Source organism: Hylobates moloch, unplaced genomic scaffold (assembly GCF_009828535.3).
Source record: "Hylobates moloch isolate HMO894 unplaced genomic scaffold, HMol_V3 SCAFFOLD_16, whole genome shotgun sequence".
NCBI classification, from domain to species: Eukaryota; Metazoa; Chordata; class Mammalia; order Primates; family Hylobatidae; genus Hylobates; species Hylobates moloch.
This window is the reverse complement of record NW_026652291.1, coordinates 27,704,597-27,728,729: the sequence shown is the minus strand read 5'-3', so window position 1 is coordinate 27,728,729 and position 24,133 is coordinate 27,704,597. Positions and strand designations below refer to the sequence as shown.

General features: G+C 46.2%; 1 pseudogene; it reads right to left on the bottom strand.

The window, feature by feature from the left end:
* LOC131381426 (uncharacterized) lies at positions 1-23,907 on the bottom strand (annotated as a pseudogene).
* Between the last annotated feature and the right edge of the window lie 226 nt (positions 23,908-24,133).

Sequence of the window (24,133 nt, the reverse complement as noted above, 5' to 3'; positions counted from 1 at the left end):
TCACCTGGGGTCAGGAGTTCAAGACCAGCCTAGCCAACATGGTGAAACTCCATCTCTACTAAAAATACAAAAATTAGCCGGACGTGGTGGCAGGCACCTGTAATCCCAGCTACTTGGGAGGCTGAGGCAGGAGAATCCCTTGAACCTGGGAGGTGGAGGTTGTAGTGAGCCAAGATTGTGTCATTGCACTGCAGCCTGGGCGACAAGAGCAAGTCTCCATCTCAAAAAAAAAAAACCAAACAAAAAAAAACAAAACAAAATTCAAGAAGGCAATGGCAGAGCATTAAATGAAACGTGCACAGTCCTTCTGAGTGGGGAGCCTGTGTGACTGTATCGGTAACACTCCGGTGAAACTGGCCCTGATAAGAAATTCCTCACATAATTACTTCTGAGAAGTGGCACTGCGGGTTAGGGAAGGGAGAGATAATTTACTTACCATGTATCTCTGGTATGCCTTTTTTTGCTATGTACATGTGTTACTGCAATAATTTTAAAATATTTCACTCACAGTGGATTTGAGCAGAGATACACATCTATGTTAAAGACGTAGAATGGCTTCCAGATTTGCAGTACTTGACATAGTAGGTGGATCAACGCTATGGACCTACTTCAAGAAAGAAGTTCGTTGAAAAGGGGTTGACTGGCAACACATGCTTAGAAAAGGAGATACCAAAAAAGCCAACAGCGGCTGGGCGCGGTGGCTCACGCCTGTAATCTCAGCACTTTGGGAGGCCGAGGCAGGTGGATCACAAGGTCAGGAGATTGAGACCATCCTGGCTAACACGGTGAAACCCCGTCTGTACTAAAAAACAAAAAATTAGCCGGGCGTGGTGGCGGGTGCCTGTAGTCCCAGCTACTTGGGAAGCTGAGGCAGGAGAATGGCGTAAACCCGGGAGGCGGAGCTTGCAGTGAGCCGAGATCGCGCCACTGCACTCCAGCCTGGGCGACAGAGCGAGACTCCATCTCAAAAAAAATAAAATAAAATAAAACAACCTGTATTATTTATCACCATGTGATATGATAAGGATTCACTTTTTATTGCACAATTGACTCTTAATCTATGATAAGAGTGGGTCCCTAGGAGATACGCCTGAACTTTGATCAGCATTCAATTTAGGGCAGGGTGCATGCACTTCATTGTGCACCCACTTGGGTAATTTCTTATGAGCTGATGTGCCCAGGCATGGAATTTTTTAAAGGAACCAGAGCTACAGTCTTCCTAATCAGTGACACATTTCCAAGGTGTCCAAATACACTCATAGACATGGCAGACAAATCCACCCCAAGGTCGTCTCCAAAGTCTAGCTGCACTGGTTATCATGTTGTGGTTCCAAGTAAAAAAGTAGAGGCCGGGAGCGGTGGCTCATGCCTGTAATCCCAGCACTTTGGGAGGCTGAGACAGGCAGATCGCTTGAGCTCAGGAGTTCAAGACCAGCCTGGGCAACATGGTGAGACACCATCTCTACTACAAATACAAAAATTAGCTGGGCATGGTGGCACGCGCCTGTAGTCCCAGCTACTCAGGAGACTGAGGTGGGAGAATCGTTTGAACTTGGGAGGCAGAGGTTGCAGTGAGCTGAGATCATACCACTGTACTCCAGTGTGGGTGATAGAGTGAGGCCATGTCTCGAAAGAGAGAGAAAGAAAGAAAGGAAAGAAAGAAAAGGAAAGAGAGAAAGAAAGAAAGAAGGAAGGAAGGAAGGAAAGAAAGAGAAAGAAAGAGAGAGAGAGAAAGAAAGAAAGAAAGAGAGAGAAAAAAAAAAGACGGAGGAAGAAAAAGGGCTTGGGCTTGGAAATCCAAGAGTTCAGGCCAATAACTGGAAATCCAAGATCCAAGAGGTCAGGCCAATTACTTACATGGATTAGGAGGATGACAAAGAGCAAGTGACCCTCAGACACACAGTCCACAGACTATAGGGAAGGGAGGACAGTGATCCAGTGATTAACTGAAGCACCTGCCCCACTTCCAAGAGCAGTAACAGCCAAACAAAACACTTTTGTAGGCTGTGTTTGGAGTTATCAGTCTGTAATCTCTGAGATAGTAATGAGGGTAAAATTCTGGAGGAAGGAGGAGAAGTCTCAGATGAAGCAGAGGAAGAGTTCAAAAGGAAGGAATGGGCCAGGTGCAGTGTCTCACACCTATAATACCAGCACACTGGAAGGCCGAGGCAGGAGCATCACAGGAAGCCAGGAGTTCTAGACTAGCCTGGGCGACATGATGAAATCTTGTCTCTACTAAAAATACAAAAATTAGCCAGGTGCGGTGGCACAGGCCTGTAGTCCCTGCTACTCAGGAGGCTGGTGGGAGGATCGCTTGAGCTGAAGTGTTTGAGGGTGCCATAAGCTAGGATCACATCACTGTACTCCAGCCTGGGTGACAGAGCTAGACCTTGTCTTTAAAAAAAAAAAAAAAAGGAATGAGTGGGATGAAGTAGAGAGAAGGTAGAGCAAGGGCTTGTGGACAGCTGCTAGAAGAAGGAGGACTTTGGGGAAAAGATGTTGAAACAAAATGCTTAGGATGTTTTGTGATGTGTAACCTCTTGGCTCTTTCAGAAAACCTTTGGGAAAATAGACTTTTGGCACAGAGGCTTTGGGAGTCAGATTTGTGCTTGGTTTGTGGTACATTGTTGTGTTGAGACGGGCTCCAAAAAGGCTCAGTTACGTCTGAGTTGCGTTTAAGGATCTCCACTTAATTTAATGTCCCTTCTTCTGAGTCCAGATTACAATCTGGTTTCCCAGATGGGAAGAGTTACCATAAGTGAGCAATTCAGAGCTTGGGTCTTGGTGGCAGGCAGAACTGAGTTTGAATTCTGGGTCTCAACTTATTTGCCCTAAACATTTCTGAACCCCATCTGCAAAGTGGGGATAAAACAGTACCCACTCAGCCTGGCCAACATAGCGAAACCCTGTCTCTACCAACAAATACAAAAATTTGCTGGGTGTGGTGGCACACACCTGTAGTCCCAGCTACTTGGGAGGCTGAGGCAGGAGAATTGCTTGAACCTGGGAGACGGAGGTTGCAGTGAGCTGAGATTGTGCCAATGCACTCCAGCCTGGGTGACAGAGTGAGACCCTATCTCAAAAAAAAAAAAAAAAAAAAAAAAAGAAAAGAAAAGAAAAAGAAAAAGAAAAAGAAAAGAAAAGAAACAGTACCCACCACATAGTGTTGTAGAGAGATTTAGATGAGAAAATGAAGATAACAGGCTCAGCCTAGTACCTAGCACATAGTGTGCACTCAACGAAGAGTAACTCTTATTATTATCATTATATTATATACACTATTATTCTCATTTTTAATTATAAACCTATGGGGGAGAATATGATCAGGAAACAAAAGCAGCCAATCTTTTTTTTTCTTTTTTGAGACAAGGTCTCACTCTGTCATCTGGGCTAGAGTGCAGTGGTGCAATCATAGCTCACTGTAGCCTGGAGCCCCTGGGCTCAAGTGAGCCTCCCAATCCAGCTTCCCAAGTAGCAGGGACTACAGGCACGCACCACCATGCCCAGCCAATTTTACAATTTTTTGTAGAGTTGGGGTCTCACTATGTTGCCCAGGCTGGCCCACCACCAGCCTCAAGCGATCCTCCTGCCTTGGCCTCCCAAAATGCTGAGATTCCAGCTGTGAGGCACCATGCCTGGCCCATTTAAAAGTTGTATCTCCAGGCTGGGCATGGTGTCTCACACCTGTAATCCCAGCACTTTGGGAGGCCAAGGCGGGTGGATCACAAGGTCAAGAGATAGAGACCATCCTGGCCAACATAGTGAAACCCTGTCTCTACTAAAGATACAAAAATTAGCTGGGCTTGGTGGCAGGCACCTGTGATCCCAGCTGCTCAGAAGGCTGAGGCAGGAGAATCACTTGAACCTGGGAGGCGGAGGTTGTAGTAAGCTGAGATCGTGCAACTGTACTCCAGGCCTGGTGACAGAGCCAGACTCCTTCTCAAAAAAAAAAAAAAAAAAAAAAGTTGTATCTCTTGTTAGAAAACGATGTAACTGCTCTCCTGGTTTTTATGCATCAAGCTCTCATGAGTCCAGAAGTGTGTCACAGTAATCATTGCTCTACCCATGTCTGGCATTTTACCTTCTATTGAGTACTTTACCCTTGATGCCGCTGGCACTCTGTGGAGAAGACGCATTATTCCCATAGCCTGTGAGCAGGAACCGCGATTATCATTGTTTCCTCAGCCAATGCTTGTGGAATGAATAAACGAACGTCTGCTAAAGTGAGTCCCCGCTGCCTCCCAGTACTCTGCCATCCTCTGCTTTGTCCTGAAGGGAAGCCAGCAAATTACCTGAGTGTGGTGATATTTTATTATTACAGGGGGAAACGTGATGCCAACGGATCTCTTAGTTTTGGTAAATATGAGTAAATAGAAGTCTTGTTCTGGGGAAATGGTATAAAAAGACTTTCCCATGGGTTAGAAAAAGCCATTTTATATGTGGAGTTTTCTTGTTTTGTTTTTTTTTTTTTTTTTTTTTTTTTTTTGAGACAGAGTCTGGCTCTGCCGCCCAGGCTGGAGTGCAATTGCACGATCTCAGCTCACTGCAACCTCCGCCTCCTGGGTTCAAGCAATTCTTGTGCCTCAGCCTCCTGAATAGCTGGGATTACAGGCACCCGCCACCATGCCTGGCTAATTTTTGTATTTTTAGTAGAGATGGGGTTTCACCATGTTGGTCAGGCTGGTCTCGAACTCCTGATCTCAGGTGATCCACCCGCCTTGGCCTCCCAAGTGCTGGGATTACAGGCGTGAGCCACCTCGCCCTGCCTATATGTATAGCTTTTATGACTAGTGGCTCTAAGGACCTTAGGAGTCCACTGGAAGGAAACGTTCCAATACTCCCTTGTCTGATTCCTCCCCAACTGAAGCCAGAGCATTCTGTCAGAATGAATCTGGGTGGCTTTTGACCAAGACCTTGTAGCAGCATTGTGATTTCAACCTAGGGCTGCTGGAATAAAGAGAGACAGAGAGAGAGAGAGAGACAGATTTTAATTTATGATTCAAATTAAAGTAAAATGACAAACTAGGCTGGGCACGGTGGCTCACATCTGTAATCGCAGCACATTGGGAGGCTGAAGTAGATGGATCACTTGAGGTCGGGAGTTGGAGACCAGCCTGGCCAACATGGCAAAACCTGTCCCTACCAAAATACAAAAATTAGCCAGTCCTGGTGGTGCATGCCTGTAGTCCCAGCTACTTGGGAGGCTGAGGCAGGAGAATTTCGTGAACCCGGGAGGCAGAGGTTGCAGTGACCCGAGTTCCTGCAACCACACTCCAGCCTGGGCAACACTGCAAGACTCTGTCTCCAAAAACAACAACAAAAACGTAAAATGACAAACTCATGCACACACATGCTAATCTGGAATGCTATAAACCAAATTGAAAACACTGATTATCTTGTAGTGGGATGGCTGGCCACTTTCACTTTCTACTTTAAACATTTGTGGTTTTGTTTGTTTGTTTTTTGAGACAGAGCTTCGCTCTTGTTGCCCAGGCTGGAGTGCAATGGTGCGATCTCAGTTCACTGCAATCTCCTCCTCCCAGATTCAAGCGATTCTCCTGCCTCAGCCTTCTGAGTAGCTGGGATTACAGGCATGGGCCACCGTGCCCTGCTAATTTTATATTTTTAGTAGAGACTGGGTTTCTCCATGTTGGTTAGGCTGTTCTCAAACTCCTGACCTCAGGTGATCCGCCCGCCTCGGCCTCCCAAAGTCCTGGGATTATAGGCATGAGCCACCGCACCTGGCCTGTGTTTCGATTTTTTAAAAAATATGTTAATTGTTTCTTTATCAAGAGAAACTATTTCTAGGCCGGGCACGGTGGCCCACACTTGTAATCCCAGCACTTTGGGAGGCCGAGGCGGGCGGATCACGAGGTCAGGAGATGGAGACCACGGTGAAACCCTGTCTCTACTAAAAATAAAAAAAAATTAGCCGGGCGTGGTGGCGGGTGCCCGTAGTCCCAGCTACTCGGAGAGGCTGAGGCAGGAGAATGGCGTGAACCCGGGAGGCGGAGCTTGCAGTGAGCCGAGATTGCACCACTGCACTCCAGCCTGGGTGACAGAGCGAGACTCCGTCTCAAAAAAAAAAAAAGAGAAACTATTTCTTAGCCCACACATTCATGTTTCTAGTTCAAGAACACAAGTCAGTGACAAACTTCTAGGCAATTCAACCCAAATAAATTTTTTATATTCCCAAATCACTTTGCACTCTGAAAGATACCAGCCTTCCTCATCTCCTCAAAAATCTTTCACTGAACTCATAATTACTGTAGAAATCTGTGTATGTCTTTTTTCTTGGTTCAGCCACAGCAAACTTATAGAGAGCTGCAACCCCCACAGATACAATGAGTTCTCAAACAAGATGAAAGCACAGGTGCGTGGCCAGAAGTCCACGCATCTGGGGTTTCGTCAAAGCACCGGAAGCCATGGTAGTTACTGTCCTTGGTAGGTCTGCCAGCCTCAACAATGTCCTTCTTGGCTGATGGGAAAATGGACGGCTGTGTTTGAATTTTTTACAAGAAGACCGTAGTACTTTCATAATCAGGAAGAACAAAGAGACCTCGTGTTTCCACTTTGAAGAAAAGGAAGAAAAGGGCTGGGTGCAGTGGCTCATGCCTGTAATGTCAGCACTTTGAAGGCTGAGGCAGGTGGATCGCCGGAGGTCAGGAGTTCGAGACCAGCCTGGCCAACATGGTGAAACCCCATCTCTACCAAAAATACAAAAATTAGCCAGGTGTGGTGGTGGGCGCCTCTAGTCCCAGCTACTCAGGAGGCTGAGGCAGGAGAATTGCCATGCGGAGTTCACACCACTGCATTCCAGCCTGGGCGACGGAGTGAGACGGAGACTCCATCTCAAAAAAAAAAAAAAAAAAAAAAAAAGGAGGAAATGGATGCAGCTTAGCAAATGAGCACTCCAGGTGAGCCAAAAAGGAGTTTATTTAATGCGTGTTGCCTAAATTAAAGTGAGTGAAGACAGAAGACAGGAAAGTGGCCAGAAAGGAAGTAAGGAGAGGGGGCAAAGGTAGGCTGCCCGCAGCCCCGCCAAATGGCAGGAGGAAGGGCAGCAGGGACGGGGCCCTGGGTCAGGGAGGCAGCCCTCTGGGACACGCTGGAGTCCTGAGGGAGCACCTGGGGATGAGCACCAACTCCTGGCCGGTTTGGGGCTAATTAGGTTAGAGGTGGGGAATGGAGGATCAGCTGTTTTAATAACTAGCCCCAATTTATACCCCGTCCTTACACTGCAAACTGTGCCCACAGCTTCTGCCTTCATTTGCTAAGTATATCTGACTGGCTCGGTGCAGGGAAACAAGATTTTTTTGGCCATAGGTGGGAGATTTAGAATCAGGGTTCAGACCTAAAGGGCCTGAGAAAGATGGTAGTAGGCAGAGCTAGCCCTTCCTGCCTGCCATTCAATTCAGGAAATGCATGGTGGGTCTAGCAGGCTCCAAGCACAGGGCTATGGTGTTTCATGATGGGCATTCAGAGGCAGAACAGGCCTCTCTCTGAAGGGGCTCTCAGCGGGCAGGAAGCAAGGGTGCCTGCTGAAGAGCCCTGGCCCAGGGAGCACATGGGCACCACATAGCTCTTGCTCTCTGGGTCACCTCGGGCCCATGATTTAGCCCCTCTCTTCTCCTTTGCCACATCTGTAAAACGAGGATGACAGCAGCGCCTGGCGTTGAGGGTTACTGTGAGACCACATGAGGTAATCCCTGTGGAACCTTCAGCTGGCGTTAAGGGCTCAATAGATGTTAGCGATTGTTCTGCACAAAAGTGCTTCAGGAACCAGCAAGGAGCCGCCGTTAACTCTCACAGGGGCTGGAGCAAGCCACAAAGAAGCTGTTATGTGAGTCTTTATGGAGGAGTCAAGGTTTGTTTTATTGATGGACAAAGGTGGGTGGTTTATTGTCAGCAAAAGAGAGTCACAAGAAGGCCGGGCGCGGTGGCTCAAGCCTGTAATCCCAGCACTTTGGGAGGCCGAGGCGGGTGGATCACGAGGTTAGGAGATCAAGACCATCCTGGCTAACACTGTGAAACCCCGTCTCTACTAAAAAATACAAAAAAATTAGCCGGGCGTGTTGGCGGGCGCCTGTGGTCCCAGCTACTCGGGAGGCTGAGGCAGGAGAATGGCGTGAACCCAGGAGGCGGAGGTTGCAGTGAGCCGAGATCGCGCGGACAGAGAAAGACTCCGTCTCAAAAAAAAAAAAAAAAAAAAAAAAAAAAAAAGAGAGAGTCACAAGAATTGCTTGAACTCAGGAGGTGGAGGTTACAGTGAGCCAAGATTGTGCCAGTGCACTCCAGCCTGGGTGACACAGCGAGACTCTGCCTCAAAAAAAAAAAAACAAAAAGGAGGCAGGGAATCTATGGTGTGTTCCGTGTGACAAACAGTGTGGCAGTGGAGGATGACAGTGTGTGTGTGTGTGTGTGTGTGTGTGTGTGTTTGTGTGCAGCAGAGCGGGTGGGAGAGGGGTTGCAGAATTCAAACTTGTGTGTGTGTGCACTTTATGTAGCAGAGATGATGTGTATGTGTGTGCATAACAGGTGGTGGACAGAGGTCTGTGTGTAACAGGTGGTGGAGGGAGGTGTGTGTGTGTGTGCATGTGTGTGTATGTGTGTAGCAGGTGGTAGAGGGAGGGGTGTGTGTGTGTTTACCAGGTGGTGGAGGGAGGTGTGTGTGTGTGTGTGTGTGTGTGTGTGTGTGTGTGCGCTGGAAGCTGGCTCTGAGCCGTCCTGGAGATATAGGCTGGCTTAAACCTGGAAGGGCCTCCAGGCTGGCCCTGGGATAACATAAAGCAGGCTAAGAGGCTTGAAGGCATGTGGGAACGCAGGGAGCTTGGGAGGTTTTGCTTTTTGCTTTTGAGGTTTCTAAGCCAGGAACAACAGGATCAGATCTGTCTTCTGGAAAGCAGGTTCTGGAAGAGGTGCAGGAGAGTAGCAAAGAGCCTCTGGCTGTTGTCTCCTGACTGGTCACTAGAGGGAGGCCTGGGCTCAGAAGTGACACCACACCCACCTATTGTTGAGGGGCTGCTATTCTTGGCCTGTGAAGAGGCATGCAGCCCCTGCGTACACTTGCTAGATTACAGATAAGAGGAGGAAGGAAAGGAACACCCCGATGTACTGTGGAGACCTAGACCTCCGTGCATCATCTCCTTTCCAGGAGGTGAGGCCTCCTTCTCCTCCTGCCCTGCCTCAGACCCACACCATGAGTGTGGACACTCCACAGCCCAGCCTGCAGGGGCAAGCTTTGGCCAATTCCCACCAAGAGCTGCCCTGGGCTTGGGGTGGGTTTTGTGGCCAAGAAATAAAACAAAAAGTAAATATGGAAGGTGAAATATCACTTTCATTAGTGATAAGAGGCCAAATTGCAGGATGTCGCTTAAGCCAATTGAGCCTGACAATCCCAAACCCCAGAATTTAGGTGGACACCCACACAGACCTAAGGAACACTGGGTGGAGCACAGACCTCCCCTTGCAGAGTAGAAGCATGAAGAAGGGGAGACAACTTCTACTTAACAGGTGGAATCATGCCCAACAGAGACAGAAGTATGGATCTGAGCCAAAGATACCCAGGTATTCTTCTCAAAATTAACAGTGGAACAGGCTGGGCATGGTGGCTCACACCTGTAATCCTAGCACTTTGGGAGGCTGACATGGGCAGATTGCTTGAGCCCAGGAGTATGAGACCGGCCTGGGCAGCATGGTGAAATCCCATCACTACAATAGATAGAAAAATTAGCTGGGTGTAGTGGTGCATGCCTGTGGTCCCAGCTACTCGGGAGGCTGAGGTGGGAGGATCGCTTGAGCCCAGGAGGCAGAGGCTGCAGTGAGCCATGATCGTGCCACTGCACTGCAGCCTGGGCAACAAAGCAAGACCCTGTCTCAAACAAACAAACAAACAAACAAACAACCTTCCTCCCCTCCCCACCAAAAAACCAGTGGAAACAGTCACTGCTCCTCCCCCATACCCACCAGGAGAGGAGGGAGCAGTGGGGCAGAGAGAGTTCCGGAAGTGCCACTCATTAACCTATGCAGGAAGGGAACATCAGAATTGAGGAAGACGGTTCCCCCGTCATATCCTTTCCTTACATCAGTGGTCCTGTCGTCTGCGCACGACATCTTTCTTCCCTGTGGGGTCAGTGCCCAGATGACTTCTGCATCCCTGGTGTTTTTCTGGTCGTCTTATTCTTCTGCCTGTCCCTACTGTGTCCTGGGAATTCTCTGTTAACTTCAGGCTTTCCACGGTGCTGCGTATAGACAAGGCCCTGACTCAGAACACAGGGAGAATCACGATGCTTCCAGTGAAGTTGCTATTTTGAGAATAAGGTTTCATTTTCTTTTTTCCTGGCCGTCTTTGTCCAAGCCTTTGAGGCTAATGTTTTGTTAAATCATCCATGCCGATGGAACAAACCAACTTTGCAAGAATGTTGTATAAATGTGAAATCTTCACTTAAAAAAACAAAACAAAACAAAACAAATACTTTCTAAGGGAGGATCCTTTTGTTTTATGGGTGGGAATGTGGTTCTGGAATTTACTTAACGTCCAGCAAGAGGAGGCAGTGAGTCAGGAGAAAATGAAAAACCTACCATCCATTTTGATAGCTTGGTGATAATATATACATCTTCTGCATATGTATAGCTATTTCAAAGGCTGATTACATTTATTTCCTGTAAAATGGGAATCCAGTGAAATAGCTATACTTTCTTCTTCTGCTCTTTAAAATTCATGCTTCTCACCCACTGAATCACTAGTCAATGTTGTCGCATCTCCAGCCTTGGATATTCCAATCTTCTCTTCTTCACAGTTGATTTAAAAAACAAAAAGCTTGCTATGAGTTAGTATTCAAGACTGGTAGCCTTTAGGTCATCTTTGATATTTCTATCTAAATTATGTGTCTACAAAGTCCTCATCGTTCTTCCTTATCTCTCTTAGATTCACTCTTCCACTTATTTTTTTCTTCAAATTTACACAAGGAAAACCTGAATGCAAAGTACAGAATTGCATAGAGTAAAAAGTGAGAGGTGCCCACGACAGTTGTTTGTTTCATGGCTACAGATTCTCCCTATCCCAATCTATAGGCCCTTTGGCAACGTAGCTGTGCCATGCATGTCACCAAGAGTTTCAGTCTGTTTCCTCATCCCTTGAAACCGAGCTAACTTCTGACTTGCCTTGACCAGCAGAGCATGACAGACATGATATTGTTGAGTTCTAGAGCCTCGGCCTTCAGGACTCTTGCTGCTTCTGCTTTGGTGGTCTCAGAATGCTGTCCTGGGACCCCACGGAAGCCACTCTAGCCTCCTGGGTAATGAGAGGCCATGTGGGCACCTGGGGAAGCCCAGCTGGCAGCCAGCACTAGGTGAATGCAGCTGCATCTGTGAGTTCAGGGGAACCTAGTCGACGAGCTACCAAGCCAACCCACAGAATCAGGAAAAATAACAAGTTATTATTGTTCTAAGCCTCTAAGTTTGTCATGCAGCAAAGGACAACTGAAACTGTCACCATCACCCCTCTCCCGATCCCACTCTTCTTAGACCTTTTTCTTTTTTTAAATTTAATTAATTTTTTGGGGGGATAGGGTCTTTCTCTGTTGCCCAGGCTGGAGAGCCGTGGCACGATCATAGTTCACTGCAGACTCGACCTCCCAGGCTCAAGCAATCCTACCTCCCGAGTAGCTGGGACTACAGGTGTATGCCACCACGCCTGGCTAATTTATTATTATTATTATTATTATTATTTTGTAGAGACAGGGTCTTGCTATGTTGCCCAGGCTGGTCTCAAACTCCTGGGCTCAAGCAATCCTCCCACCTGGGCCTCCCAAAGTGTTGGGATTACAGGTGTGAGCCACTGTGTCCAGCCTTCTCAGACTTTTTCTTCACATTATCAATATCCATTTGTATATATTAAAGTTAAAAAAATCTTAGGAGGCCGAGGCGGGCAGATTGCCTGAGCTCAGGAGTTCGCAACCAGCCTGGGCAATATGGTGAAACCCTGTCTCTGGTAAAATACAAAAAATTACCTGGGCGTGGCGGTGTGTGCCTGTATAGTCCCAGCTACTTGGGAGGCTGAGGCAGGAGAATTGCTTGAACCCGGGAGGTGGAGGTTGCAGTGAGCCGAGATTGCGCCTCTGCACTCCAGCCTGGGCGACAGAGCGAGACTCCATCTCAGGAAAAAAAAAAAATTGGTGGGATCACACTTTACATACTGACATATTTTCACATGATACACATGGATTGCATAATTCTTTTAAACCCCATAGGGTCCATCATTATACAGATGAGCCACAGTGTATTTAGCTAGTTCCTGTTAACGGACATTTAGGCAATTTCTATTTTTTCACTACTATAAATAGTGTTGCAATAAATGATCTTGTGCTTTCAAGTCTCTCTTCTCTAATCCATCCTGTTTACCACTGCCTGGGTTAAGGGAGGGGCAGAAACAGAATATCAGTAGGCATTGGGGGCTTCTGGGTAATTACTGCAGGGATTTGGTCCTTGTACCTGACCCCTAGAGGCTAACCTCTGCTCTCAAGAAAACAGAGATTTGTGCACCGCTGGCCACCACTGCTCCTCTCCCTCATTACCATCCTCTTGGGCATTATTAAAGGATTAGAGACGACACACAAAGATTTGTAAAGGAAGACGGAGCTACAGTTTCATATTAGGGATGCTGAAGAAGCACAGGGACCCCAGCAGCCTTCGTGGTGTGAGCCTATTTAAGAGGGTCTGCACTCACAGAGCACTCAAAATTCCCTGGAGTGGCCAGGCATGGTGGCTCACACCTGTAATCCCAGCACTTTGGAAGGCTGAGGTGGGTGGATTGCCTGAGGTCAGGAGTTCGAGACTAGCCTGGCCAACATGGTGAAACTCCGTCTCTACTAAAAAATACAAAAAAATTAGCCAGGTGTGGTTGCAGGTGCTACTTGGGAGGCTGAGGCAGGAGAATCGCTTGAACCCAGGAGGCGGAGGTTGTGGTGAGCCGAGATCGCACCATTGCACTCCAGCCTGGGCAACAAGAGTGAAACTCCGTCTCAAAAACAAAACAAAACAAAACAAAAAATTCCCTGGAGTGTTCTGTGCTGTCCGGAGGTGTTTTTGGAATCTACCTGATTGGCTGAGGTGTTGTAGGAAAGGATATGAGGGAGTGTGGGTGTCTATGATGAGAGGAGGGTGCAGGGAATGGGCTTTGCATCTTGCAGAGGGATTTCTGCCAGAGGTGAATGTGTGCACATCACAGGGGCTGCTGACAGGGTGCTATATGTGCCTGAGTGTGGATGTGACCAAACTTGGGGATATGTTGCTGTTAAATGAGGCGAGGCATTGCCATGGCAACATAGCTGTCTGCTCCCAGCCAGATGCCAAGCCCTTAAATTATATTTTTCTGGCTGAAAGCACCTCAATTGCCTCTGGTCTCCAAAGCAATGGGACCATGGGGGCACCAGATGCCTCACCCTTGTCTCCAACCTTTTGACAAAGCCCAAGAGGCAATAAGCAGGGGAGATGGCACAGGGGGCACGGGTAGATTTTGTTGGGGGTGGGTTGGGGCCTGGGAGTAGTGTCTGGTGAAGGGGGCTGGAGAGAGCCACCGACACACTCCACTTTTATCATCTCCTGGTCCAGTCACCTAGCACTTCATTCCAGAAGGAAAATGTGTATAACACCACCATTAGAGTTGCCAGTCATTTCTTCCACTAATTACTTCCTTTCCATCCATCCATTGTTCTTTGTTTGGTTTTGGAGTTAAGTCCTCTGTATCATCAGGGCCACAGGTAACTGATCTGGGGTAGACAACTAATCCAAAAAATGCCAAGCTGATTTTCTTCCAGCAATCTGGATTTAGGCCATCTATATGCAGGCAACCTGGAAAACTGGGGACTGAAGGTGCCATTTAGGGGCAGCCCTGTGCAAGTAAAATTAACAAAGAGGGTTGCAATAAGAAGAAAGCAGACAGGCAGGAAAAAACTGAGAGGGAGGGAGAGTGGGGGAGAGTGGGGGAGAGTGGAATATGGCAGCTGCTGTGAGTCCTGATGTTTTTTTACCAATTCTAGTCCCCAGTGAGGCTTGGCTGCACTTCCTGCCCTTGGTTGTTTTTTGTAATTTAGTGGGTTTGTGTCTTGTAGTGGAATGATCCCTAATATTTGGGTTAGGTTTAGCTGGTGATGCTAGCAGTGCCTTTTGGAGCCACATTCCCACTCAGGATAAACAGGGAATCCCTAGAAAGAAGGCTGCTTGCATATGTGTAAATGCTTAAAAAGATGCTGTCCCCCTTCTCCAGCCAACTATTTGCAAAGGACTTCTGTGATATACAACATCACATTAAGAATATGACAAAATGTTCTTCATTCAACAATATTTAATTGAGCAGCTACTATGTACCAATAACAATTCTAGGTGTCAGGGAAATAGCCCAGAACAAGACAGAAAAAAAAAACGAAAAAAAAAAAGGAAAAAAGCCTGTTCTTCTTTGGAGGACACAAATAATAAAGAGTAAACAAAAGATATAATAGCAGATTGTGCTAAGGGCGATGAACAAAATAAATGATTTTTATCATGTGGGTCATACAGAGTCATAAACTATTAAGGCTAAAAAGGTCTTCAAAATTTCCCAGATGCTCTTATTCCCACAAGACCAATGAAACAAGAGAGGAGATAATAAACGGCCTTTAGCCAAATAGGAGGGTAGTGAAGCTAAGTCTAGCTCCTTCTTCGTCCACTTTTATGTCACTTCCTACAGGAAGCCTGTCATTGCCATTTCTAGGTTAACTGCCCCTCCCACTGCACCTTGTACTTGGCCCACGGGAGCATACTTTTATGGCAACCCTACTTACGTAGGTGTTTTTCCCACTCATGGAAGGACCCGACGGCAGAAACAATGCCTGTTACATTCACCTAACACAGTGACTCACTTCATAGATGCTCAGTAGTTGCTGGATGAATAACAAGGGCCTGATACCTAACTGACAGTAGCAATACTGATGTTTATTTCACTCCCTTAGGCAATTCTTACACTACGTGACCTTCCAAAGGCAAGAAGAGTTGGTTAATAACACAGACATAGCATCACTGTCTTCAAAGACAGAGAAAAATCTTCCATAGCCAGAAACACAGTTTGTTCACGATTTTCCTGTTGAGCTTGGAGCCCTTCTGCTGAGCACCTGTTAAAAATGAGGATATAAAGCCTGTAGGTCCAGTATCCAGTGGCTCTCAGGAAGTGCTTGATTACTGTGGATGAGAGCAGACGGAAGCAGACAGCCACTGGTGGCCACACTTGTAGGCCTACGCTCACTTTGGGGGATAGGACAATTAATACCTAACAAGAAAAGGGAATACACAGTGTACATGTGCACAAACACCCCTCAGTGTGCCAAAAACAGCAGTTTCCACCACTCCTCGCTTCTGCCATCGCCACAGAGAAAACAGAAATAATACACCACAGGGCCCTGTGGCTATCAATGCTATCTGCCCAGCTATGTCCCTAGGAGAATACAGTAATCTTTTTCAGAGGACTATAGCCCTCACAAGTGGCTCAACCTTAAGGTTGACTGTCTATTGCCTTAGCAACCAAAGCCTCCTATTTCTATTGGGGTTTCTGAGCACAGCAATATACTTTAGGATATAGAAAAACAAGGTAAGGGGCTGCTTCTCTTGCCCGAATAGGTACAATTGAACATTCTCTGGCCAGCCCATGATGAATCCAACTCAGAGACCAGAACTAGTGTTTATGACAGCAGCCAAAATCAGCTGCTTTTCCCATGATTTAACATACTATCAGATCTTATTTATAACAACACAAAAACTTTCAGAGAGTTTAGAGAAAGATACATTTCCTCAATTATTTTTTATTACTGCATATGATTCTTTAAAGTTTGCTACATATAACTTAAATAATTTAAAAATATGTGGCCGGGCGCGGTGGCTCACGCTTATAATCCCAGCACTTTGGGTGGCCGAGGCGGGTGGATCACGAGGTCAGGAGATCAAGACCACGGTGAAACCCCGTCTCTACTAAAAATACAAAAAAATTAGCCGGGCGTGGTGGCGGGCACCTGTAGTCCCAGCTACTCGGAGAGGCTGAGGCAGGAGAATGGCGTGAACCCGGGAGGCGGAGCTTGCAGTGAGCCGAGATTGCGCCACTGCACTCCAGCCTGGGCGACAGAGCGAGACTCCGTCTCAAAAAAAAAAAAAAATAAAATAAAAATATGTAAGTGGCCGGGTGCCGTGGCTCATGCCTGTAATCCCAGCACTTTGGGAGGCTGAGGCGGGCGGATCACTTGAGGTCGGGAGTTCGAGAGCAGCCTGGCCAAAATGGTGAAACCTTGTCTCTACTAAAAATACAAAAACAATTGCTGGGTGTGGTGGTGGGCCCCTGTAATCCCAGCCACTTGGGAGGCTGAGGCTGGAGAATCCCTTGAACCCAGGAGGTGGAGATTGCAGTGAGTGGAGATCGCGCTGTTGCACTGCAGCCAGGGCGACAAGAGCGAAACTCCTTCTCAAATAAGTAAATAAATAAATAAATAATAAAAATATATAAGTAACATGTGAATAATTCTCATAAAAATATAAACACCAGGCTGGGCATGGTGGCTCACACTTTTAATCATAGCACTTTGGGAAGCTGAGACAGAAGGATTGCGTGAGCCCAGGAGTTCGAGACCAGCCTGGGCAATGAAGTGAAACCCCGTCTCTACTAAAAACACAAAAATTAGTTGGGCATGGTGGTGTGTGCCTGTAATTCCAGCTACTCGGGAGGCTGAGGCAAGAGAATCAGTTGAACCCAGGAGGCAGAGGTTACAGTGAGCCGAGATCATACCACTGCATTCCAGCCTGGGCAAAGGAGTGAGACCCTGTCTCATAAATAAATAAATAAATAAACGTAAATTTTAAAAAATTTAAAAAAATCTAAGGCGAAAAATCACATAGTAGAAAGTACCTTCTACAATCTTCTAATCTCTCTCCTCCCCACTCTTATCCTTGGACGTATCCTTTCCCCCCATGCATTTACAAACATATGTGCATATAGTGAGCCAAGATCGCGCCACTGCACTCCAGCCTGGGTGACAGAGCGAGACTCTGTCTCAAAAACAAACAAACAAACAAAAAAAACATATGTGCATATATAGATAAGACTTGTTTAGGCCAGGTACGGTGGCTCACGCCTGTAATCCCAGCACTTTAGGAGGCCGAGGCGGGTGGATCACTTGAGGTCAGGAGTTGGAGACCAAGCTGGCCAACATAGTGAAACCCTGTCTCTACTAAAAACACAAAAATTAGCTGGGTATGGTGGCTGGCGCCTGTAATCCCAGCTACTTGGGAGGCTGAGGTAGGAGAATCGCTTGAACCTGGGAGACGGAGGTTGCAGTGAGCCGAGACTGTGCCATTGCACTCCAACCTGGGCGATATGCATGAAACTCCATCTCAAAAAAAAAAAAAAAAAAGACTTGTTTAGTTTTTACATATTAGTTTATATATATATTTACATATATAATAGTTTTACATGTTTTTACACTGTATTTATTATTTTGCAACTTGTTTTTACTAACCAAAATATCCTGGAGCCCTGCTGATGTCAGTACATTCTTGTGAAGGAATACATATTCATACTATTCCATAGTGCATATGAACCATAATTTAATCTTTTTAGTACTGATTAACATTTGGGTTGTTTCCAGTTTTTCACTGTTATGAACAACACTGTGATAAATATCTTTTTACACATATTGTGTCCATGTATTTCTATGGGGAAGATACTAAGGAAGTAGAATTGCTAGGTCAAAATTTATGTGAACACTGATAATTAGCCTCCAAAAGCTTTACCAATTTACATTCCCACGGTAGTACATGAGTGCCCATTTCCACACGTCCACACCTACAATGAATATCCATTCATTCAACATATACTGAGTAACTACTATGTGCCAGGAACTGTACTAGACACCAGGGCACGTCTCTGCCTTGTGGCACTTACAGTCTAGTGGAAGGGGACAATAATTATCATTATTTCCTTAAAAGGATTATTTCCTTATTTAGTAAATTATGTAGAATGTTATATCAGAAATGCTATGAAAAAACAGAGTATTTACCATACTATGTAAAGAAAACTAGGAATGGCAGCAGAATTGAAACTTTCAATGAGGGTAGTCAAGGAAGGTCTCACCAAGGTGGTATTTGAGCTAAGACTGGAAGGCAGTGAAGGTGCAGATCTCTGGGAGAAGAGCATTCCAGGCAAAGGAAACAGTTCAGTGTGAAAGTCTCGAGGCAGGAATGTGCTTGGCATCCTCAGAAGTAAACCAAGGAGACCAGTGTGGCTGAGACAGAGTGGGTGAGAGGACCAAGAGGAAATGGCAGACCAGATGGGTAGGGGTTTGTAGGCAATTGACAGGACTTTGGCTTGTATTCAGAGGGAGGAGCAACATAAGAGTTTTGAGCACAAGAGTGACATGATCTGTCTCAGGTGTTAATAGCCTCACTCTGGCTGCTATGTTGAGGATAAAATATGGAGGATAAAAAGAGGGGGCCAAGCATGGAAGGAGGAGCTATTAGGACGCTATTGTAATAACCCAGTTGAGAGATGATAGTGGCTTGGGCCAGGGCAGTAACAGTGAGGTAAATACAAGTAGTTAGACTCTGGATACTTGAAAGGTAGAGCCAACATTTCCTGTGGGATTAGAAGTAGGATGTGAGTGGGCTGGGCACAATGGCTCACACCCGTAATCCCAGCACTTTGGGAGGCCGAGGTGGGTGGATCACTTGAGGTCAGGAGTTGGAGACCAGCCTGGCCATCATGGTGAAACCCCATCTCTACTAAAAATACAAAAATTAGCTGGGTGTGGTGGTGCATGCCTGTAATCCCAACTACTTGAGGTGGAGGCAGGAGAATCGCTTGAACCCGGAAGGCGGAGGATGCAGTGAGCAGAGATAGCACCACTGCACTTCAGTCTGGGTGACAGAACAAGAGTCAAAAAAAAAAAAAAAAAAAAAGGAATTAGAATGTGAGTGAGAGTCAAGAGATAATGTAATTAATTTTGCCAAATAAATGGGTACAAATGTACATCTATTGCTTTAACTTGCATTTCTGTCTGCTAGTGAGGTTAGCATTTTTTAGATGTTTATTGGCTATTTGTATTGTTTTCTTCAGAAAAGTTCCAGTTTTGCTTTGTTCTCCCTTAGTTTTACTTGGTTAACACTTCATTTCCTTACCAAAAATCTTGCTGCTCATGAGGTAACTTTTGTTTGCTGTTTATCCAACTTCTGTGAGATTAACTTCTCATTTTAGAAATGTAGCACTGCAGAGGTGGTAGGTAACACAAGAATTACTTGGCAAGCTCCTTATAGATGAGATTAACTGGGGCTCAAAAAGGTTCACTGAGGCTCAGCTGAAGATTTAGTCAAGGTCACACAGCTAAGTGTTGGAATTTTTACTAGAATTAGCTTTTCTGGTAACCACTCAATGTTACTTTCCATCTACTGCACCATCTTATCTTAATAAGAAGTCTGTTTTTTTTTTTTTTTTTTAAGAAAGAGTTTCGCTCTTGTTGCCCAGGCTGGAGCGCAGTGGCCCAGTCTTGGCTCACTGCAACCTCTGCCTCCCGGGTTCAAGCGATTCTCCCGCCTCAGCCTCCTGAGTAGCTGGGATTACAGGCGCGTGTCACCACGCCCGGCTAATTTTTGTATTTTCAGTACAGACGGGGTTTCACCATCTTGGCCACACTGGTCTTGAACTCCTGACCTTGTGATCCACCCGCTTCGAACTCCCAAAGTGCTGAGATTACAGGCATGAGCCACTGTGCCCGGCCAGAAATCTGTCTTACCAATAAAATTAGAGCCAACAAACCCATCTCCAGGAGGGCTCAAATTTGTATAGGTAGCTGATCAAAAGGAAAATCGGTAGAAATTTACCATTCAGGCTAAGACATTAGATTTGCATTGCTTCTACTGTGACCTTGGAAACAGGAGAAAACAGGTGAGGTGTCTTTTCTTCTAGGTCCTCCTGTCAATCACGTTGAGATCAAGTCACCCCAAGGGCTCCCTTCTGCCTCATTACCATTCTAATTTGCCTTACTGGATCCACCTAGGGTAGGGTTTTTTTTTTTTTTTTTTACCCTAATAAACCAAGATTTTAGATTAAGGGAAAAGAGAAATGGGGTAAGACCAGCTTATCTTAGTGACCAAAGAACTAAGAAAATGAGAACACTGGAAAGCCAAGTCTTGCTGAGTCTGTCCTGTTCAGCAGGACATCTATGTCTGAGGCCCTGGCACCCTTCCAGGAAAAACCAGACATGGGGTGCAAAAAAAGAGCAACAGGCAAGAGGCTCTACCAAAATAATAAGCAGAGAGTAGTGAGTGGATCCACCTTAGCCAGACATATTTTAAAATAAGAGGAAGTGCAGAGAAAATTCCTCTTCCAGCCTGGCCAACGTGGTGAAACCCCATCTCTACTAGAATACAAAATAACTAGCCAGGCATCATGGCACGTGCCTGTAGTCCCAGCTACTCAGGAGGCTGAGGCAGGAGAATCACTTGAACCCGGGAAGCGGAGGTTGCAGTGAGCCGAGATTGCGCCACTGCACTCCAGCCTGGACGACAAGAGCGACACTCCGTCTCAAAAAAAAAAAAAAAGTTTTTTGTTTTTGGCTGGGCGCAGTGGCTCACGCCTGTAATCCCAGCACTTTGAGAAGTCGAGGTGGGTGGATCACGAGGTCAGGAGTTCAAGACCAGCCTGGCCAACATGGTGAAACCCTGTCTCTACTAAAAATACAAAAATTAGCCAGGTGTGGTGGCGGGCGCCTGTAATCCCAGCTACTAGGGAGACTGAGGCAGGAGAATTGCTTGAACCCGAGAGGCAGAGCATGCAGTGTGCTGAGATCGTGCCATTGCACTCCAGCCTGGGCGACAAGAGCAAAACTCTGTCTCAAAAAAAAGTTTGTTTTTTTTTTTTTGAGACGTAGACTCGCTCTGTCACCCAAGCTGGAGTGGACTGCAGTGGCGTGATCTGTGCTCACTGCAACCTCCACCTCCCAGGTTCAAGCGATTCTCCTGCCTCAGCCTCCCGAATAGCTGGGACTACAGGCACGTGCCATGATGCTTGGCTAATTATTTTGTATTCTAGTAGAGATGGGGTTTCACCATGATGGCCAGGCTGGTCTTGAACTCCTGAGCTCAGGCAATCCGCCCGCCTTGGCCTCCCAAAGTGGTAGGATTACAGGCATGAGCCACTGTGCCCGGTCTTAAAAAAATGTTTTAAAAAGATTTTTAATGTTAAAAATATCAGACAAGCCAGGCACGGTGGCTCATGCCTGTAATCCCAGAGCTTTGGGAGGCTCAGGCAGGTGGATCACTTGAGCTCAGGAGTTCAAGACCAGCCTGGGAAACATGGTGAAATCATGTCATTACAAAAATATCAGAAAAGTTAGCCAGGCATGGTGGTGCCTGTAGTCCCAGCTACTTGGGAGGCTGAGGTGGGAAGGTTGTTTGAGCCCAGGAGATTGAAGCTGCAGTGAGCTATGATTGCACCACTGCACTCCAGCCTGGGCAACAGAGCCAGACTCTGTCTCAAAAAAAAAAAAACAAAAAACAAAAAAATCAAATAACTCTGGTGGCCAGTAGATGGGGCAGGGGGAGAGGGGGGTGCGCAGAAAGAGAAAAAAAAATTAAAAATCAGAAATACAGAAAAGCGCAAATAAGTATCAACTGTAATTCCACCATCATTCATGTTTTGGTATTCACATCATTCCAGTTAAAAAAAATATGTAAACATTTCATCCCTGAGAGGTCTGAACAAAAAAATATAAAATAAAAATGTCAACATTCTATACAAAATTAGGTTACTATAGACAGCTTCATAATTGGATTTCTCACCTAAATATAGTATAAACATTTCCCCTCATCTCTAACTATTCTTGTAAAACATGGCCTTTAAAGGCTACATAGGGTTATGGCATATCCAGTATACAAGCTCCACAAAGGAAAGTACTTGTGCAGCCAAAGAACAGTGCTCAGTAGCCACGTGCTGAAAAGTACATGAATTTAACTCCCTGTTGCTGGATATTGAGTATATTTCATATTTTCTCTATTATAAATATTCTCACACAAAAATCTTTCTGGACAGCTCTGATTACTTTCCACAGACTCAATTCCTAGAAGTGAAATTTACTGGGACAAAGGGTACACATTTGAAAACATTATCAGGATGACCACATAAATTATCATGGAATGAGAGACCACTTCTGGGTGGAAAAGGAGTTACAGGACTATCCTGGTCAAAGTAGGATAAAAAGTCACACATTACATGATGCCAAATCGTGCCTTAGGGGCTACAGCAATTTACATCCCTACTAACAGAGTATTAGAAAACCAATTTCTCAGGGCCTAACGTCTGTGACTTGACTTTTTTTTTTTTTTTTTGAGACGGAGTTTTGATCTTGTTGCCCAGGCTGGAATGCAATGGCACGACTTGGCTCGCTGCAACCTCCGCCTCTCAGGTTCAAGTAATTCCCCTGCCTCAGCCTCCCAAGTAGAAGGGACTACAGGCGTCCGCCACCACGCCCAGCTAATTATAATTATGTATTTTTTTTTTTGAGATGAAGTCTTGCTGTTGTCACCCAGGCTGGAGTGCAATGGAACGATCTCAGTTCACTGCAACCTCTGCCTCCCAGGTTCAAGCAATTCTCCTGCACCAGCCTCCTGAGTAACTGGGATTGCAGGCGTCTGCCACCATGCCTGGCTAATTTTTGTATTTTTAGTAGAGATGGGGTTTCACCATGTTGGCCAGGCTGGTCTCAAATTCCTAACCTCAAGTGATCCACCCACTTCGGCCTCCCAAAGTGCTGGGATTACAGGTGTGAGCCACCCCATGCCCGGCCAATTTTGTATTTTTAGTAGAGACTGGGTTTCCCCATGTTGGTCAGGCCGGTCTCGAACTCCTGACCTCAGGTGATCCACCTGCCTTGGCCTCCTAAAGTGCTGGGATTATAGGCATGAGCCACAGCGCCCAGCCCTGTTTTTAGAGGCAGGTTTTTGCTGTTGCCCAGGCTGGAGTGCAGTAGCACAATCATAACTCACTGTAACCTTGAACTTCTGGGCTCAAGTGATCCTCCCGTCTTAGCCTGCCAAAGTGCTGGGATTACAAACATGAGCCACTGCGCCTGGCCTACTTTTTTTTGAGACGGAGTCTCGCTCTGTTGCCCAGGCTGGAGTGCAGTGGGCGATCTCGGCTCACTGCAAGCTCTGCCTCCCAGGTTCACGCCATTCTCCTGCCTCAGCCTCCCAAGTAGCTGGGACTACAGGTGCCCACCACCACACCTGGCTGAGTTACATTATATACATCTTCAATTATATGTGCTTCATAAAAATATATAAATAAAAGTAGAGAGAGAGCCAGAGAAAGTGGGGAGGGCTAGAGGGAGGAGATGGGGTCGGGGAGAGAGACAGCGTGAATATTTAACTGTACGAATTATCTGTTCACCATCCCAGGAGACAGGAATGTGCTATTCTCTTGGCTGGCCTGTTTCTACCTGCTTCTCATAGCATAAACATCTCACTTCATGGAGTGAGTCTACAATTTGGTTATGTTTTTCGTACATGGTTCCTATAAACAAACCAATGCCTTTGACACACAAGTGAATAATCTGTCTTAATGCTAGACTGTCTCTGTTGGATTTACTAAATGACAGTATGTTGGTTTCTGTAGGTCACATTTAACATACATTGTAGAAAATTTAAGGTTACGGGGCCGGGCGTGGTGGCTCACGCCTGTAATCCCAGCACTTTGGGAGGCGGAGGCGGGCGGATCACGAGGTCAGGAGATCGAGACCATCCTGGCTAACACAGTGAAACCCCGTCTCTATGAAAAATACAAAAAAAAAAAATTAGCCAGGTGTGGTGGTGGGTGCCTATAGTCCCAGCTACTCGGGAGGCTGAGGCAGGAGAATGGTGTGAACCTGGGAGGCAGAGCTTGCAGTGAGCCGAGATCGCCCACTGCACTCCAGCCTGGGTGACAAAGCGAGACTCCGTCTCCCAAAAAAAAAAGAAAATTTAAGGTTAACAGTGGTAATCTTATCCAGTGGTATTATTTAATTATATAAAGATTTCCTATGTATTAATTTTAGGACCTAGGTTGGGTGCAGTGGCTCATGCTTGTAATCCC